This window comes from Salvelinus sp. IW2-2015, linkage group LG7 (genome assembly GCF_002910315.2).
Source record: "Salvelinus sp. IW2-2015 linkage group LG7, ASM291031v2, whole genome shotgun sequence".
Taxonomy (NCBI): Eukaryota; Metazoa; Chordata; class Actinopteri; order Salmoniformes; family Salmonidae; genus Salvelinus; species Salvelinus sp. IW2-2015.
Window position 1 is genome coordinate 3,235,694 of NC_036847.1, and position 20,747 is coordinate 3,256,440.

The window sequence follows — 20,747 nt, forward strand, 5'->3', positions numbered from 1 at the left end:
TACCTGAGCTTGTGGCGGTGATTATTTCCTGTAACAAATTCTGAATCAGCCTATCAAAAACATACACTTTATKTCCAACGACCAATGTAATTTCTTAAAATACTGTAGGTCAATTTGACCACCAGAGGGATATTTTAAACCTCCTAATTCAAGTTTTAATTCTGTTCCACATGGAACAAATAGTAGAGTGCCAATATTCCATGATGCATCCTTGACTAGGCTACTAGCTACTAACGTCAGACAAAATTCCAAAAGGCAAAATCGCACATTTTGGAAGATAAAGGTCTTTACAACATTTAAGTTTATATTTTTTCCCCGTTAAAGCACATGTATGGGTGTGAAACGGATTAGCAAAAATGTTGGATTTTGTATCAATTTATGCCATTGTTTATCAGATCTCTGATAAACTGATGCAGAATTTGTTACAGGAAATAATCACCACCACCTGCTCAGGATAGCATAGGGCTTAATGTACCAGATTATATAATGGGAACAGCCTTCACGTGCGACTACGTCACAGATTTTAATTGGCCGATGCAAATTTTTCTAATGTTCGCAAGTATGGCCCCACCCTGATCATGTTCATTTTTTTGTTCTGGTTTATGTCCCTGTTATATGACATTTTAGTAGGCTACCCTGTTGCAGCAATTGCTGCCATCTGTTGGATCTTTACTGTCCTCTTGAAACAAGATACATTTCACAATTGATGAAATGATCTGGTTCAATAGCTATGGTTTCTGTCCAAGATAAAAGCCTTTGTGGGGACTAAAGTATTTGTTTGGTGGATCTTAGTCTACTGAGAGTCAGTTTAGCATCGAGCTACGTCTGTACAGACACTGCCACTCATTCCCTGTCAATAGACCAGCTGGGCACTTATTGAACCCACACACACTGCAGTCGTTGAATATACCCACGGACAAAGAAGGGAGAAAAATATCTTAACCTTCCTCGGAAATGGTGCTGTACAGTTCAATGGCCAAAGTAATCAAAAGGAGCTACGTACCTGTATTTACAGTAGGGCCATACAAGGTTTCAATGGCCGGCCTTACTTAACTTTCTATTGAAATTACACATAAATAACAGGGATCACTGAAGTCTACTAGCAGAAGAAAAATACAATCTGAGCAATTATCATACACATTAAGACGTTTTATTGTCGCATACACCAGATAGGTGCAGTGAAATGTGTTGTTTTACAGGGTCGGCCAAAGTAGTACAGCACCCCTGGAGCAAATAAGGGTTAAGTACAGTACCTTGATCAAGGACACATGTTTCACCTCATTGGCCCGAATACTCGCACCAGAAACCTTTCAGTTACTGGCCCAATGCTCTAGGCTACCTGCCACCCTCTGCTTGTTTACTTCACGTTGGTACTGTATGTCAAACACACCCTAATGAGGAACAGCTGAATAATTCATAGGCTGATCTAATTTGAGTCTGGGATTTATCTGTGGCTGTGGAGGAAAACAAGCATCTGAATATGAATCACGCCAGCACAGTCACAGTGTAATGAAAACCTGTAGATACTCTGTGTTATGATAAATGGCCTCTGTGAATGGATATATGCAGGGCTGCCAAAGACATGACTCAGAGACAGAATCACAGTGACAACGCATTCAATTTTGAGGATGGTTTAAGGCAGGGCTGCCAAACCCTCTTCCTGGAGATCTACTGTCCTGCAGGTTTTCAGTCCAACCCTAATTTAGCATATCCGATTCAGCTAGTTAACGGCTTGTTGAGCCGCTAATTAGTAGAATCAGGTGTGTTAAATTGGGGTTGGACTGAAAACCCACAGGACGGATGGCAGATCTCCAGGAAGAGGGTTTGGCAGCCCAGGTTCAAGGGATTGTTCAGTATCACAACCGTCTCCCTGATTCAGTTCCTACTTCAACATATATTTCTTGTGGAGGATGTACTGAATATATTTGTAGAACAGAGGCTGTTCAGACACAAACTCACGAGTAACCTTCCCTGAGACCTGAATACTTGCATTAGCTCCCCGAGCTCATGCCTTGGCTTCGCTCAGCGAGTTAACAGCCTTGTGGCTCCCTGGACGCCCAGATCGAATGACGTAGGTCTATGCATTGAGGCAGAGATGATTAAACCTACAATCAACTGCTTGATCTTTGCTTTTTTGCTCTGTACCCTGACCATTGCACATGCTAATAACACCTTCCTGCACTGAATGAAGTAGCCTACATGCCACTTGTCCAGGACCATATGGTGTCATCATCAATAATTAACTGACCGTCTATAACAGAATTCAGGCGCCAGACATTTCAAAGCGATCCATGTAGAATTGCTGGTAAATTACATTTACATTTACATTTAAGTCATTTAGCAGACGCTCTTATCCAGAGCGACTTACAAATTGGTGCATTCACCAGTACCCATGCACTGAACAACAGATGCTGTGTACTGTAGATGGAGCTATTTTTATGTTATTTATAAATCAGAGCGGTTCTCAAAGTGATGAGCCCAATTTGAGATCTGGATAGAGGTGGCTGGTATTGTGATGAAGGCTGAGGTTTGTCTTCTAAGAGCGGGCAGTCTAATGTAGCTACTGATGAGTAAGAGCCACTCCAGTCAGATGACTACAGCTCAAATGATGCATCATTACTGTGAGAGCTTTTATCTAGCTAAGGCTAGCTTTTTCAAACAGAAATGTGCTTCCTGTTGCACTAATTCCAAAAAGTTTAGGACACTGTAAAGTCCATGGAGAATAAGAGCACCTCCTCCCAGCTGCCCACTGCACTGGGGATAGGAAACACTGTCACCACCGATAAATCGACGATAATCGACAATTTCAATAAGCATTTTTCCACGGCTGGCCATGCTTTACACTTGGCTACCCCTACCCCGGCCAACATCTCAGCAGTCATGGGTGCACCTCAGCTACGCTCAAAGTCCTAAACGATATCATAACCGCCATCGATAAAAGACAGTACTGTGCAACAGTCTTCATCGACCTGGCCAAGGCTTTCGACTCTGTCAATCACCACGTTATCATCGGCAGACTCAATTGCCTTGGCTTCTCAAATGACTGCCTTCGCCTGGTTCACCAACTACTTCTCAGATAGAGTTCACTGTGTCAATTCGGAGGGCCTGTTGTCCGGACCTCTGCCAGTCTCTATGGGGGTGCCACAGGGTTAAATTCTCGGGCAGACTCTTTTCTCTGTATATATCAATGATGTTGCTCTTGCTACTGGTGATTCTCTGATACACCTCTACGCAGACGACACCATTCTGTAATCATCTGGCCCTTCTTTGGACACTGTGCTAACAAACATCCAAACGAGCTTCAACGTCATACAACACTCCTTCCGTACACTCCTTCCATGGCCTCCAACTGCTTTTAAATGCTAGTAAARCTAAGTGCTTGCTCTTCAACCGATTTCTGCCCGCACCCTCCAACCCGACTAGCATCACTACTCTGGACGGTTCTGACCTAGAATATGTGGACAACTACAAACATTAAGCATCTCCAATCGAAAATGAAATCTAGAATCGGCATCCTATTTCGCAACAAAGCCTCCTACACTCATGCCGCCAAACATACCGTTGTAAAACTGACTATCCTACCGATCCTTAACTTCGCTGATGTCATTTACAAAATAGCCTCCAACACTCTACTCAGCAAACTGGATGTAGTCTATCACAGTGCCATCCGTTTTATCACCAAAGCCCCATAAACTACCCACCACTGCGACCTGTATGCTCCCGTTGGCTGGCCCTCACTACATATCCGTCGCCAAACCCACTGGCTCCAGGTCATCTATAAGTCTTTGCTAGGTAAATTCCCTCCTTATCTCAGCTCACTGGTCACCATAGCAACACCCACCCGTAGCACACGCTCCAGCAGGTATATTGCACTGGTCATCCCCAAAGCCAACACTTAATTTGGCCACTTTTCCTTCCAGTTCTCTGCTGCCAATGACTGGAACGAATTGCAAAAATCTCTGAAGCTGTAGTCTTATATCTCCCTCTCTAACTTTAAGCATCAGCTGTCTGAYCAGCTTACCGATCACTGTACCTGTACACAGCCAATCTGTAAATAGCACACCCGACTACCTCATCCCCATATTATTACTTACCCTCTTGCTCTTTTGCACCCCAGTACTTGCACATCATCATCTGCATATCTATCACTCCAGGATTAATGCTAAATTGTAATTATTTTCGCCTATTTATTGCCTACCTCCCTACTCTTCTACATTTGCACACACTGTACATATATCTTTCTATTTGTATTTTATTTTGTGTTGTTGACTGTACGTTTGTTTATGTGTAACTCTGTGTTGTTGTTTTTGTCGCACTGCTTTGCTTTATCTTGGCCAGATCGCAGTTGTAAATGAGAACTTGTTCTCAACTGGCCTACGCTAAATAAAGGTGAAATAAAATAAAATAAAAATCGAGGCCATCCATTAAATAATCCTATGAAGGTATAATTACAATCCACACTTTAAATATTAAGGGCCATATTATGTGAAGAAACATTTGTAAGGAAAGACCCAATGGTGCATATCAATGTCCTGTAATTATAACTCTCGTATTCAAATGATCTATACCCAAGTCTAAGATAGAAATGGGAGCAAAAAGACAGAGATTGAGTGAGTGAACGAGTCAGTGTTTGGGTCAATCAAATTGTATACATGAAAATATGTTCCAAATATGTTCCAKATTTCAGACGTTCTAAAATGGCCTCTAAAAATGGATGTTTGTGTGAGAGTAAGATGAGTCAGAGATGATCTTGACAGGTTGCGGTACGATGGGAGCAAGTATTACCTTATTACAAATGTTTCATCAACATTCGCTTCCATCCATTGTGTGAACAAGACCAAACAAATAGTCAAACTCTTTTAGTTTGTTTGATCAGTGATTTACAATTAACCGTTGATTGGTTGATTTAGATGTCAAACAAAGAGGAACTAAATTATGATCATGTCTTTATCTTCCTTCACCAATATCCTAGTCAGTATATGTCTCCACTGCGACACTGAAGTGATTGAGTGATGGCTCTCTGCCTCGCTACACTCTTAGAAAGAACCGTTTTTTAACCATTTTTCGGCTGTTCCTATAAGAGAACCCTTTTTGGTTTGTTAGGTTRTAATTTTCAGAGTAAAAACTCGACGGACACTATGAAAAGCTTAACCAAGTTTATTCTTCCCAGAGGATCAATACAGCTGCATTAGACAAAAAACGTTTCACACAGGCACTGATATTTAACCCTTCCTCCTAGGCTGTCCCTTCCTACACATCTGTACAAACATTGTATTTTTAATGCTAGGCAGGACAAGAAGTGATACGGGCCATAAACTTGTATTTCTCCCTTAACATGACCTGACCTCGACCCCCTTCATCACTACTCCATGGCTCTCCCCCCTTATCAATCCCTGCCGGGGCACCAGTTAGTTGAGGTAATTGAGGTAATATGTACATGTAGGTAGAGTTACTAAAGTGATTATGCATAGATAATAACAGAGTTTAGCAGCAGTGTAAAATGGGGGGGGGGAGCAAACAGTCTGGGTAGCCATTTGATTAGATGTTCAGGAGTCTTATGGCTTGGGGGTAGAAGCTGTCTCGTGTCCTCCCATGATTTCCTCCCATGTCCAAAACACCTTCTCCTCCATGGCACGCTGCTTGGTCCTTGCGAGGTGGGATATTCTGTCACGTTCTTCAAAATGAGTGAACCAAGGCACAGCGTGCATTCAGTTCTACATCTTTTTAATACAAAGTGAAACTAGAAACAGAACAACAAAACTTCCAAAGAACGTGAAGTCGTAGTGCCCAAACACACTAACACAAACAATATCCCACAAATGCAGGTGGGGAAAAAGCCTAACTAAATATGATCCCCAATTAGAGGCAACGATTACCAGCTGCCTCTAATTGGGAACCACACAAACCACCAACCTAGAAATCTAAAAACTAGATAACCCCCCCAGTCACGCTCTGACCTAAACACGTGGGGCGTGACATCCTTGGCGTACACATCACGGACAAACTGAAATGATCCACCCACACAGACAGTGTGGTGAAGAAGGCACAACAGCTCTGAAGGCTGAAGAAATTTGGGTTGTCACCGAAAACACTCACAAACTTTTACAGAGGCACAATTGAGAGCATCCTGTCGGGCTGCATCACCACCTGGTACGGCAAATGCACCGCCCATAACCGCAGGGCTCTCCAGAGGGTGGTGAGGTCTGCACAACTCATCACCGGGGGAAAACMACCTGCTCTCCAGGACACCTACAGCACCCGATGTCACAGGAAGACCAAAAAGATCATCAAGGACAACAACCACCCGAGCCACTAACATAGTGAGGCTGCTGCCTACATACAGACTTGAAATCATTGGCCATTTTAATAAATGGATGAGTAGTCACTTTAATAATACCACTTTAATAATGTTTACATATCTTGCATTACTCATCTCATATGTATATACTGTATTTTATATTTTATCTTGCCTATGCCGCTCTGTCATTGCTCATCTATATATTTACATGTATATATTCTTATTCCATTCCTATACTTAGATTTGTGTGTATTAGGTAGTTGTTATGGAATTGTTAGATCACTTGTTAGATATTGCTGTACTGTCGGAACTAGAAGCATAAGCATTTTGCTACACTCGCAATAACATCTGCTAACCATGTGTATGTGACCAATAACATTGGATTTGAACTACAGATCTAGGATTAGATGAATCTATCCCCAAAGGTTAACCATTACGGGCATACCACCCTGCATCCCATTGCTAGCTTGTTTCTGAAGCTAAGCAGGGTTGGTCAGGGTTGATCCTGATCAGTCCCTGGATGGGAGACCAGATGCTGCTGGAAGTGGTGTTGGAAGGCCAGTAGGAGGCACTCCTTCCACTTGTCTAAAAAAATATCCCAATGCCCCAGGGCAATGATAGGGGACATTGCCCTGTGTAGGGTGCAGTCTTTCAGATGGGACTAAAAGATCCCATGGCACTTATCGTAAAAGTAGGGGTGTTAACCCTGGTGTCCTGGTTAAATTCCCAATCTGGCCCTCATACCATCATGGTCACCTAACCATCCCCAGCTTCCAATTGGCTCATTCACCCCCCCCCCCTCTCCCCTGTAACTATTCCCCAGGTTGTTGCTGTAAATGAGAATGTGTTCTCAGTCAACTTACCTGGTTAAATAATATCAAAGGTTGGGGGAAGCTTATGGTCCTGATTGACATGCTAACCTCCCATATCTGGGTTCATTCACCATGTTAGTGTCTCAAGAGGCCTCTGTAGCATGCCATATTTGTGACACTTCCAGTATAATGGTGATAGGTGATCTGGCCTACATGCTTCATTCCTGCAATGCACACAGTCAATACAGAACCACTAGCCAGTATGCAATTGAAAGCCTGTCAGTTGAGGGGAAATTGACATGCCACTTCAAACAGGTAGCAAGCAAAGAACAGCTGGTGAATATAAGTGCTGCTTTGTTTCTAATATGTCCTTCTGAGGCAGGATGATACTGTACTGAGCAGCCATTCTGTGAGTGAGTGCTGTCCCAGTTCTGTTTCACAAAGGACGTCTGTTCCCACACTTTGTCTTGGTTCTTGGCTATAGTTTATCTGTAGACAGTTCGACTCCAGTTCAACAACCTCTGACATCACAGTGTTGTCTTTTTACACAGGTGTTCATGCACTCTTAGAGGAAAAAGGTGCTATCTAGAACCGTAAAGGGTTCTTCGGCTGTCCCCATAGAATAACCCTTTGAAGAACCTTTTTCTGTTGCAGATAGAATCATTTTGGTTCCATATAGAACCCATTATGTTGAAGAAAAGGGCGGCGGAGGGGATGGTTGCCGTTTTACGGGCTCCTAACCAATTGTGCTATTTTCTGTGTTGTTTCGCATTGTTTGTAACTTATTTTGTACATAATGTTGATGCAACCATCTCTTATGACCGAAAATTGTTTCTGGATATCAGAACAGCAATTACTCACCTCAAACTGGACAAAGATTTTTTCTTTAATGAATCTGACACGAAGGACATAATGTTGCTCCTGGACAAGGCCCAAACCCCCATCATTCACATGTAGAAAAGAAGGAGATACAGGGGATCTCGCAGATCAAGGTGCCTTGTGAGAATTTGTCGACGAGTGGGTAATCCGCCTCTACCATCCGTTCTATTGGCCAACGTGTAATCACTGGAGAATAAACTGGATAAACTCCATTCGAGATTAACCTACCAACTGGACATTAAACACTGTAATCGAGTCGTGGCTGAACGGCGACACGGATAATATACAGTTGGCTGGGTTTTCCGTGCATCGGCAGGACAGAACAACTACGTCCGGTAAGATGAGGGGTGGGGATGTGTGTCTATTTTACAATAACAGCTGATGCGCAATGTATAATATTAAAGGTAGTCTTGAGGTACCTCATGATAGGTAGAGTACCTCATGATAAGCTGTAGATCACACTATAAACGGAGAGAGTTTTCATCTATACTTTTGGAGCTGTCTATTTACCACCACAAACCGATGCTGGCTCATCCAGAAGCGGCACTCCTAGTGGCTGGGGACTTTAATGCACGGAAACTTAAATTAGTTTGATCTAATTTCTACAAGGATGTGAAATGTGCAACCAGATGAAAAAAACTCTAGACCACCTTTACTCCACACACAGAGACGCATACAAAGCTCTCCCTCGCCCTCCATTTGGCAAATTTGACCATAATTGTATACTCCTGATTCCTGCTTACCAGCAAAAACTCAACCAGGAAGTACTAGTGACTCGCTCAATACAGAAGTGGTCAGATGACGCAGATGCTACGCTACAGGACTGTTTTGCTAGCATAGACTGGAATATATTCCGTGATTCATCCAATGGCATTGAGGAGTATACCACCACAGTCACCGGCTTCATCAATAAGTGCATCAACGACGTCATCCCCACAGTGACCATAAGTACATATCCCACCCAGATGACATAGATTACAGGCAACATCTTCACCGAGCTAAATGCTAAAGCTGCCACTTTCAAGGAGCGGGACACTAATCTGGACGCTTATAAGAAATCCCGCTATACCCTCAGACGAACCATCAAACAGACAAAGCTTCAATACAGGACTAAGATTGAATCCTACTACACCGGCTCTGGCGCTCATCGGATGTGGCAGAGCTTACAAACTATGACGGACTACAAAGGGAAACCCAGCCGCGAGCTGCCCAGCATACCAGAGAGCATACCAGACAGGCCACATGCCTTTAACGCTCACTTCGAGGCAAGCAACACTGAAGAATGCTTGAGAGCACCAGCTGTTCCGGAAGACTGTGTGATCACACACTCTGTAGCCGATGTGAGCAAGACCTTTAAACAGGTCAAAATTCACAAGTCCGTGGGGCCAGATAGAATACCAGAACGTGTACTCAGAGCATGCGCTGAATAACTGGCAAGTGTCTTCACTGACATTTTCAACATCTCCCTGACCGAGTCTGTTAGACCTACATGTTTCAAGCAGACCACCATAGTCCCTGTGCCCAAGAAAGCGAAGGTAACCTGCCTAAATGGCTACCGGCCCGTTGCACTCATGTCAGTATCCATGAAGTGCTTTGAAAGGGTGGTCATGATTCACATCAACACCATCATCCCGGAAACCCTAGATCCACTCCAACTTGCATACCACCTCAACAGATCCACAGATGAGGCAATCTCAATCACACTCCGCACTGCTCTTTCCCACCCGGACAAAAGGAACACCTATGTGAGAATGCTGTTCGTTGACTACAGCTCAGTGTTCAACACCATAGTGCCCACAAAGCTCATCACTAAGCTAAGGACCCTGGGACCAAGTCTAAAATATTTTCTGAACTCTATTTTCTTTAAATGGCATTGTTGGTTATGGGCTTGTAAGTAGGCATTTCACGGTAAGGTCTACCTACACCTGTTGTATTCGGGCTGATGTTGAATCCTTTGATGTTGAACCCTTTCTACAGAGGGTTTGACATGTAAGCCGAAAGAGTTCTACCTGGAACCCAAAAGGGTTCTCCTATGGGGACAGCTGAAGAACCCTTTAGGAACCCTTTTTTCTAAGAGTGTGGAGTCATGCTAAATGTATAGGATGCAGATGCAGACGCAGATCATGTATTTTGACAAGGGAAATAACACTTCATAGCGTTATTTGCATTGTATACGGAAAGAGGAGTTTGATATCATAAAGATTTGTACTCTGCACAGTAAATGTATAGGCTAATGTATAGGCTAATGGCATTAGAGGGTGGCAGTGTCAAACGGTTGATTTGATATACAGTCCTGGGGTCAGTCTTCAAGCCATGATCTCTGCTAAGGACAGAGTAATCTACAGTACCAGTCAAAAGTTTGGACACACCTACTTTATTTTGACTATTTTCTACATTGTAGAATAATAGTGAAGACATCAAAACTATGAAATAACACATATGGATTCATGTAGTAACCAAAAAAGTGTTCATTATATTTTATATTTAAATTCTTCAAAGTAGCCACCCTTTGCCTTGGTGACAGCTTTGCACACGCTTGGCATTCTCTCAACCAGTTTCATGAGGTAGTCACCTGAAATGCATTTCAATTAACAGGTGTACCTTGTTAAAAGTTAATTTGTAGAATTTCTTTCCTTCTTAATGAATTTGAGCCAATCAGTTGTGTTGTGACAAGGTAGGGGTGGTATACAGAAGATAGCCCTATTTGGTAAAATACCAAGTCCATATTATGGCAAGAACAGCTCAAAGGTCAGTCAATTCGGAACATTTCAAGAACTTTGACATTTTCTTCAAGTGCAGTCGCAAAAACCATCAAGCGCTATGGCTGTGATGAAACTGGCTCATGAAAGGAAGACCCAGAGTTACCTCTGCTGCAGAGGATAAGTTAATTAGAATTACCAACCTCAGAAATTGCAGCCCAAATAAATGCTTCACAGAGTTCAAGTAACAGACACATCTCAACATCAACTATTCAGAGGAGTGAATCAGGCCTTCATGGTCGAATTGCTGCAAAGAAAGGACACCAATAAGAAGAAGAGACTTGCTTGGGCCAAGAAACACGAGCAATGGATATTAGACCGGTGGAAATCTGTCCTTTGGTCTGATGAGTCCAAATTTGAGATTTTTCGTTCCAACCTCTGTGTCTTCGTGAGACGCAGAGTAGGTGAACGGATGATCTCCGCATGTGCGGTTCCCACCATGAAGCATGGAGGAAGAGGTGTGATGGTGTGGGGGTGCTCGCTGGTGACACTTTCAGTGATTTATTTCGACTTCAATGCACACTTAAACAGCATGGCTACCACAGCATTCTGCACCGATACACCATCCCATCTGGTTTGCGTTTAGTGGGACTATCATTTGTTTTTCAACAGTACAATGACCCAAAACACAGGTTCCAGGCTGTGTAAGGGCTATTTGACCAAGGAGATTGCTTGAGTGCTGCATCAGATGACCTGGTCTCCACAATAACCCGACCTCAACCCAATTGAGATGGTTTGGGATGAGTTGGATCGCAGAGTGAAGGAAAAGCAGCCAACAAGTACTCAGCATATGTGGGAAGCTGGTTTAGAGAATGTCAAGAGGGTTCAAAGTTGTCATCAAGGCAACGGTTGGTTACTTTGAAGAATCTAAAATATATTTTGATTTGTTTAACACTTTTTTGGTCGCTACATGATTCCATATATGCAATTTCATAGTTTTGATGTCTTCACTACTATTATACAATGTAGAAAATAGTAAAAATAAAGAAAAACCCTTGAAGGAGTAGGTGTGTCCAAACTTTTGACTGGTACTGTATGTGGTGGACAATGGGAACAGCAGTGGGAGAGGATCATGTCAGAACTGACATCATGTCCTCTCATACACCTACAGAAGTCAGGACGTATTCACAAAAAGCTAGCATATCACCATCACTACGCCACTTAAAGACAAAGATCATTTTTACAATAAACTGACACAGTGAAATATTTGACCCATTCTGGGAGCAATTGCTTCTAATTGCGTTTTCATTACATTTGTTAAAAATATAATCAAAATAACGGAGGGATGATTTGTCATAATCACCGTCACTGAGGCAAGCTTTGGTCATTATACTACTATGCTATTTATTCTCCAGGTTAATCATGCTTTCAGAACATTCCTATAATAGCACTGTTTTCATCTCTGTCTAGCGCTCCTTGGCAACCACTAATTCAAATAGTCGAGGAGGAGAGAAGGGGAGAAAACGTAAATGCCTGTAGTGATATTGCCAAGTTACAGGGACTGTCAGCAACGACATTCACAACCATAATAATAAGGACATAATAGGTGTAAATTGTGAGAAAAACATTGTGCATTGATATCATTCAAAATTCAGAATGGTTTCTGTTTACCAGTGCTCATGGCCTAGTCTTTTTCTCCGGCAGTTGGTAGTGAGACTGGAGTATTCCTGTCTAATTCCATTTCAGTGTCTGTGCTAAATGCAGGAGACACAGGATACACAAAAGTTATAGCCTGATACTGTATATTGTCTGAAGTGGATAGCTACCTAACCATTGTATGGGTTAAATACTGTTATTGTTGAAACTAAATATCTGCTATTTGAGTATCCCAGACTCATAGACAACTAAGTAATTATGCATTCATCACATCCATGTCTGTAATTAGGCCTATGCTTTTCACGGTGACAGCGGGAACGTTTATGAACAATGAATCACCACCACAGACATTCTAATAAGGATTCGTTATTGGGCACTGAAAGAAAAGCTCATTTCTACACTCATCTGAGTAAAGGCCTATAGTCAACCAACTAATCCTTATGAAATACAACCACAACCTAAAAAGCCAATGATTAACGATGGCCAATGATTCAATGATAAAATCAATTGCCTAGTTAAATAAAGGTTAAATAAAAACAATAAAATCAGTAGGGCAATCAGACTGAGGCAAAACTCCCATAGCTCTCCTACTCCTCACACTCCCGACTCCCCTTCTCTTTGACTGATTGTTGTTTGAAAAAGAAAACGACAGATGCCAAATTACAACGGCTGAAAAAAGAAACTGGAGGAGCAGCAAAGAAAGATCGACACACGAGTCAAAAGGCCAGTAAGAAGAGACAAAAGGGTCTACCTGGAGGAGCTGGCAAGTGCAGCTGAAAAAGCAGCAGCAATTAACCAGCAAGGAACAGTATACAAATTCACTAACCTAATCTGTGGCACCTCCAGAAGATTGAGACATAAACAATGGGAAAGCTTCAGGTTCTGATAACCCAGAGCTAAAATCGATCTTGGCTGCAAACATCCTTCTTCCACTCTTCACTGATGTCTGGATGAAGGGAAAGATACCTTCCGATTGGACAAAGGGAGTCATCATACAGGTACCTAAGAAGGTCACACTACCTGACTGCAACAACTGGGAGGGCATTGCACACTTCACAGTTCCCAGGAAGATCTTTTGCAAGATTATCGTACAATGAATGTCTTCAGCTGTAGACAAAGCTCAAAAGGAAACTAACAAGTGGGGTGTTAGGGGAGGAAGGAGCTGTACAGACCATATCTTCGGGCTCAGGAGCGTCATTGAGCAATGTAGTGAGTAGCAACGGCAGCTCTACATCAACTTTATCCGCTTCTAGAAGGCTTTCGACAGCATCCACCACGAAAGCCCATGGAAGAACTTACGAATTGATGGAATCCCCACACATGTTGTTAACATCATAATACAGTTCTACAGCAACTGTGGGAACAAACAACACAAGCTTTGCTGTGAAGTCTGGTCTTGATCACGGTTGTGTTATGTCAGCCTTACTCTTCAACCTGGCAATAGATTAGCTCATGCGTCAAACAACAGAAAATCAAGCAAGAGGAATACTAWGGACCTTGTATTCTACTCTAGAAGACCGTGACTTCAGTGATGACCTGGTTCTTGTATCACACATTGGACTGGACATTTTTCCGAGAAAGAGTTCAGAGACTCGATCCCAAGAATAGCTGTTCGTTGGAATACAGAGGGTAGACATAAGAGGCGGAGACAGAGCTCCGACAACATCAGCAGAGATGGGACATGGTGGAGAAGATGGTTAGAGACGGACAGAAATGGAGAGCCTTTGTTGCCGCCCTACCCGGAAGCAGGCGTGACGCGGATGAGTGATTGAGTCAGTGTTGTTCACCAATCCCAAAGAGTGTAAAATGAGAGAGGGCCTCAGAACCGACTCATATTGTAGACACATTAAATATACATGTGGTGCTTGGCCTGAGGCCGGCTTGGAGACTGAGCAGCAGGGCTTTCTAGTGGCTAAGTGGTTGAAACATGAAACAGGGAGGCTTCAATACTGAGCTGCACAAATCTTTCAGCTGATGGCTATGGGTTTTTGGAAAAGGTTTAGGAGCCAGAAATGACTGAAGTTTTCTCGAATAGAACATAGCTGTTTTGTATTGATGTGGTCTGCTGGTTTGAACACTGACACACACGGTTGCTTTTAATGTTGTTTTAAAGGTTATGTCATTTACTCAGATGTCTTCAATGTTTCCGTAACGGTTGACCTTTTGATAAACTCCAGACTTTTGATGTTTGGCATTATATGGTATTATTTAATGATTGCCAATACATTGACATATACTATAAGAAAACTATGATTTTCTTTCCTCTTAGGCCGTTGACTGCCTGCTTTTATGTGGAGCCAAAAGACATGGCGTCCTTTCAAATGACATCAAATGAGTATGATCCTTTTAGTATTGATCTGGGTTTCTATTACCTAAATGGGCTAAATCACTCGTGATGCAACTTGAATTTAAATATCGAGCATTACTTTAGGCTTAGGCTACAGTATATCTGCAGTGCAAGCATAGTGGTCATTTTTGTTAAACGGAGCTTGCACGGATTTAACATATACACAAATATAATAAATGCATCTGCAGTATGCCAAATTCCAATAAATGTAATGTGTCCACTCTGCCCATGTTATTGTAGTAGCACCCATTTTGCATGGTGAGATGAATCATGCACGTACACAGGACTTAACCTTGAATAGCCACTATCCATCAAGCAGCATGTCATCCAAACACAGATATGTCCCTCAGGCTACAGTTGCCATCTGCATAGCCTACTGTGTATACACTATATACAGTCCATTCGGAAAGTATTTAGACCCCTTGACTTTATCCACATTTTGTTACGTTACAGTCTTATTCTGAAATTGATTAAATCGTTTTTTCCCCTCATCAATCTACAAACAATACCCCATAATGACAAAGCAAAAATAGGTTTTTATACATTTTTTGCAAATGTACAAAATAAAATGAACTGAAATATCAAATTTACATATTCAGACCCTTCACCTGAGCCAAATTTTGAGTCTCATAGCAAAGGGTCTGAATACTTATCTAAATAAGGTATTTCAGTTTTTTATTTTTAATACATTTGCAAAAAAAGCTGAGTAGATTGATGAGGATTTTAAAAAATATATCAATTTTAGAATTGTGGAAAAAGTCAAAGGGTCTGAATACTTTCCGAAGGCGCTGTATACAAAAGTATGTGGACACCCTTTCAAATTAGTGGATTTGTCTATTTCTGCCACACCCATTGCTGACAGCTATATAAAATTGAGCTCACAGCCATGCAATTTCCATAGACAAACATTGGCAGTAGAATGGCCTTACTGAAGAGCTCAGTGACTTTCAACATGGCACTTGTCATAGGATGGCACCTTTCCAACAAGTCAGTTCGTCAAATTTCTGCCCTGCTAGAGCTGCTCCAGTCAACTACAAATGCTGTTATTGTGAAGTGGAAACATCTAGGAGCAACAACAGCTCAGCCGTTGGGACCGCCAAGTGCTGAAGTACGTAGCATGTAAAAAATAGTCTATCCTCGGTTGCAACACAAACCACCAAGTTCCAAACTGCCTCTGGAAGCAACATCAGCACAAGAACTGTTCGTCGGGAGCTTCATGAAATGGGTTTCTATGGCCGAGGTTTCTATAAAACTCGCCGCCATTGGACTCTGGAGCAGTGGAAACGCATTCTCTGGAGTGATAAATCACGCTTCACCATCTGGCAGTCCAACGGACAAATCTGGGTTTGGCAGATGCCAGGAGAAAGGCATCTGCCTCAATGCCTAGTGCCAACTGTAAAGTTTAGTGGAGGAGGAATAATGGTCTGGGGCTCTTATTCATGTGTTGGGATAGGCCCCTTAGTTCCAGTGAAGGGAAATCTTAACACCACAGCATACAATGACATTCTAGACGATTCTGTGCTTCCAACTTTGTGGCAACAGTTTGGGGAAGGCCCTTTCCTGTTTCAGCATGACAATGCTCCCGTGCACAAAGCGAGATCCATGGTTTGTCGAGATTGGTGTGGAAGAACTTGACTGGTCTGCACAAAGCCCTGACCTTAACCCCATCGAACACCTTTGGGATGAATTGGAACGTCGACTGCGAGCCAGGCCTAATCGCCCAACATCAGTGCCCGACCTCACTAATGCTCTTGTGGCTGAATGGAAGCAAGTCCCCGCAGCAATGTTCCATCATCTAGTGGAAAGCCTTCACAGAAGAGTGGAGGCTGTTATAACAGCAAAGGGGGGACCAGCTCCATACTAATGCCCATGATTTTGGAATGAAATGTTTGACGAGCAGGTGTCCACATACTTTTGGTCATGTAGTATGTCTAAGGAGAATCAGCTGAGGACCCACGTAACAAGAGCAAAGTCAGGGTCTGCACGCTCTTGCAGCAGAAAGGTGTTTCTTTGACTGTTTCTTTGTTATTTTGTATTTGCCCAGTTTTAGATCACCGTTTTAAATAACCGAATGCAATTATTTAGTAGATCAATTAAATAGAAAGCGCAGTGTTGAACTAGTCCCCTAATTTCTTTCAGGAATATGGAGTTAGCTGTCTTTTTTATTTATTTATTGTGGACACCGTTTTACCTGGCACAAAGTCATCAATATCTTTCAACACAGATCCAGTACAGCAGGGAGTTTCTTCTCCAATGGAATAAACCCCCAAATGCCAATCCTCCCTTAGATTTGATCTACCCAAACCTTAATGCATTTTATCCTTTATTTAACTAGGCAAGTCAGTTTAAGAACAAATTATTATTTACAATGACAGCCTAGGAACAAGGGGTTAACTGCCTTGTTCAGGGGCAGAACAACATATTTTTACCTTGTCAGCTCTGGGACTTGATCTAGCAACCTTTTGATTACTGGCTCAACGCTCTAACCACTAGGCTACCTGCCGCCCCCATAATACTGGTCAAAGGGATTCTACCAGCGAGCTACACCGCAAGATGAGAAAACGGGGTAAGAGGGTTAGTCCGGGAAAGGGCGAAGCGTCAGTCTCTGTTTCGCATTCAAGCAAATGCCAATTATTTTCCTAACAAAACTGATGAACTGCAAGCCCATGTACGTTTCAACATGAATTCAGAGATGCCTGTATTCTGTCTCTCACGGAGACATACTGTAGCTTAAGGATACGGATTTGGACTCGGAGCTGGTGATTGGCGGGTTTACATCCACTCGAAAGTCTTTTTGATGAATGCAGTGTCTTTAGATGGAACAAACCCAGAAAAAGCCCCGGAACTGACAACATACTGTAGGTATCCGCCTGCTCACGTCCTGTGCAGAGGAGTTAGGCCCTATCTTTAATTATGTCTTTAAGTTATCACTCAGCCAACAGTCTACTGTGATTCCAGTCACCAAGAGCAACCACCCAAAGGTTCTTAATGACTGAGTTCAGATTCACAAAACCTTCTTAAGAATACCTTTCTTCTTAACTGTCATTTTTTCCTTAACTATAGATTTAAGAAGAAAGTTAAGCAAAGTTGCTATTCCTTAAAAAAGGTTATTGGAAATGTTTTTGTGCTATTTTTTATGCTTCTCCTTGAGCAAAAAGTTAAGAAGAAATTAGATTCTTGAAAATAAAGTTATTGGAAATGTTCTTAATTCCAAAATAGCTAAACCCTTGACTTAAACTGGAATTTGTCTTCAAAACAAAGGTTGTAAAAGTATGCTAGACATTTATAGAATAAATTATATCTTGTTTGATGATTCTGTGACAAACGGTGAATTAGTTATTGATTTATACAGCTTTAAATTGCATTAAGATTTTATGTATTTCCATCAAATCAAAACTGGATTTTTTATTATAAAAAAACATTGGAAAAGTATGCTAGACATTTATAGAATAAATCATATCTATTTTTATGTTTCTGTGAATGAATTAGTTATTGAATTTTACAATTTTAAATGGCTTTTGGTGAATGTCTGTTAAATGCCTCATGAATGTCTGATGAATGTCCGAATGTGTGAATATAAAACCAACTTTAGCTCGCTGTTAAAAGTTAGCTAGCGTTACTCATGCACTAATCAATATGTCTTGCTTTGCAATGTAGCTGGCTAACAATACAGCCCTTACCTTATGCATTGATTCAGTACGCTCCTCCTCTGTCAATGCAATTTTCTTCTTGTCATTAGTCCAAATTTGCACTGAGTGATTAACACAGTGTCAAGTTACTTTTCAATGTATTCCCGAAAACCTGAAGTCGCCATCCAAGTACAAAGTAGCCAGGGGGTGCGGGTGCACCCAGGTGAAACACCACCAACATCATTGCTTGCTTGCATGACCTTTGCACAGTCAAAAGAAAACGCCATGCTTGCTAACTTGGTTAGCTATGTGACTGTCAGCTCTTTTTTATAACCAAGTAAGACAAAAAATGAACGTTTAATCAGTACTGAGTGAATAAACAACAACAAAAACATCCTGTCATCACTAGACTGTCCATTTAAATTGGGTCAAGAGAATGCATTCATGAGAGGGTTCATAGCGTAAGCGTTAATGTCACTGCCATGGAATCTGATGGGTTTCCACTAGTTACCATAGCCACACAGTAAAAATGGTCTATATTGTAAAAATGTGTCTTAATTTAAGGTTAGGGTTGGGCACAAGGTTAGCAGTGTGGTTACCATTAGGGTTGAGGTTAGGGTTAGCTTTCAAATCAGATTTTAAGAAGAGAAATGGTAGAAATAGACGGGATTTAGGACTTTGTGGCAGTGGTAACTAGTGACGACCAATACAAAGGTCCTGGGTTCGCTTCTCGGATGAGACATTTTAGCATTCTCTTTCATGTATAGTTTTGACACCTCCTCCCAGTCCCAACAGACACACACACCAGCCCGCATACGCACGCACGGTGTGTGCTTATTTTCAATTATTAGGTTGCTCTTAAAAGAGCATTGTCGAGTGGCAATGGACAGGGACTGTGGGGTGTGTACTTCTGTGCGCGTTTGCTAATAGTGTGTGATTGCGGACCGCAATTTGGGGCGTTCCTGCAACCCATTGGTTCCTGCATAACCCCCTCCCCAGGCTGTAACACAAGAAAATGTGGAATACCTCAAGGGATATGGATACGTTCTGAAAGCACTGTATACATCATTTTAATAGCAGGACACGGTAAAGTCCATTATTCCATTGAAAAGTGTGAATTAGGTTGTTTGAGAAGGTTCGAATCCTAAGCAACCTGCGTAGACATTGTTTGAAGTACAATATATCACCATAGCTACTGTAGTAAGTCAAAGTTGTGGGCTGGAAAACCTTGGTAGAGCATGGGTGAGGTAGGCATTGGTGCTCATGTAAATGTCCTTTCTTTTTCGGGACCAATACCTACTTCTCACTTGAAATGTAATTATTTGTTTTTAATATATCATAAGTGTCACGATCGTGTGGAGGAGAGACGGACCAAAACGCAGCATGTGGAAAATAAGCCATCTTCTTTTTATTTGAACGACGAAGATGAACACGAAACACTTATACAAACTATACAAAACAACAAACGACCGTGAAGCTACAACCGAAAGTGCACACACAAGCTACTTACGTTCAACATAGACAATTCCCCACAAAAGCTAAAGCCTATGGTTGCCTTAAATATGGCTCCCAATCAGAGACAACAATAACCAGCTGTCTCTAATTGAGACCCAATTCAGGCAACCATAGACTTTCCTAGATACCTACACTCAACCATAGACACAGCTAGACTACTATACTAAACATAAACCCAACTACTCTAATAAACCCCCTAAACCTTACAACCACCCTAGACACTACAAACAACCACGGATCCGCCAACCAGACAGGATTGCCAGAGCCGCCAACCAGACAGGATCTGCCAGAGCGCCAGCCAGCCATGAGCGTCCGAGCGTCAGCAGCCATGAGCAGCAGATCCGTACAGCCAGCATGAGCAGCCGATCGTCAGCCAGCCATGAGCCGTCCAGCCAGGTCCGCCAGAGCCGTCCAGCCAGGATCCGCCAGAGCCGTCATCCAGCCAGGATCCGTCCTCAGTCCGGAGCTGCCGTTCCTCAGTCCGGGCTGCCCTTATCCTGGTGCTGCCCCTTCTGGTGCTGCCCCTTTATCCTGCTGCCCCTTATCCTGGTGCTGCCCCTTAGTCCGGGCTGCCCCTTAGTCCCGGTGTGCTGCCCCTTAGTCCGTGCCCTGCCCCTTAGTCGCTGCCTATCCGTGCTGCCCTTAATCCAGTGGGTTAATGTGGAGGGTGGCCAATTGGAGGAGGCTACGAAAGCGGGTAGTGGACTATGTGGTGGGGACACGACCAGTGCCGGGCCGCCGCGTGGACGGAAGACCCACCCAGACCTCCCCTAGACTTTGTGCTGGTGCGCCCGGAGTTCGCACCTTAAGGGGGGGGGGTTATGCACGCCCTGGCCTTAGTATTCTTGTTTCTTAATTATTTTAGTTAGGTCAGGGTGTGACAGGGGATGTATGTGTTGTTTGTATGTCTTA

At 42.6% G+C, this 20,747-nt stretch overlaps 1 pseudogene; it reads right to left on the bottom strand.

Moving 5' to 3' along the window:
* The window catches only part of LOC111966208 (synapsin-2-like), a 37,798-nt pseudogene that overhangs the window by 12,250 nt on the left and 4,801 nt on the right, over positions 1-20,747 (bottom strand).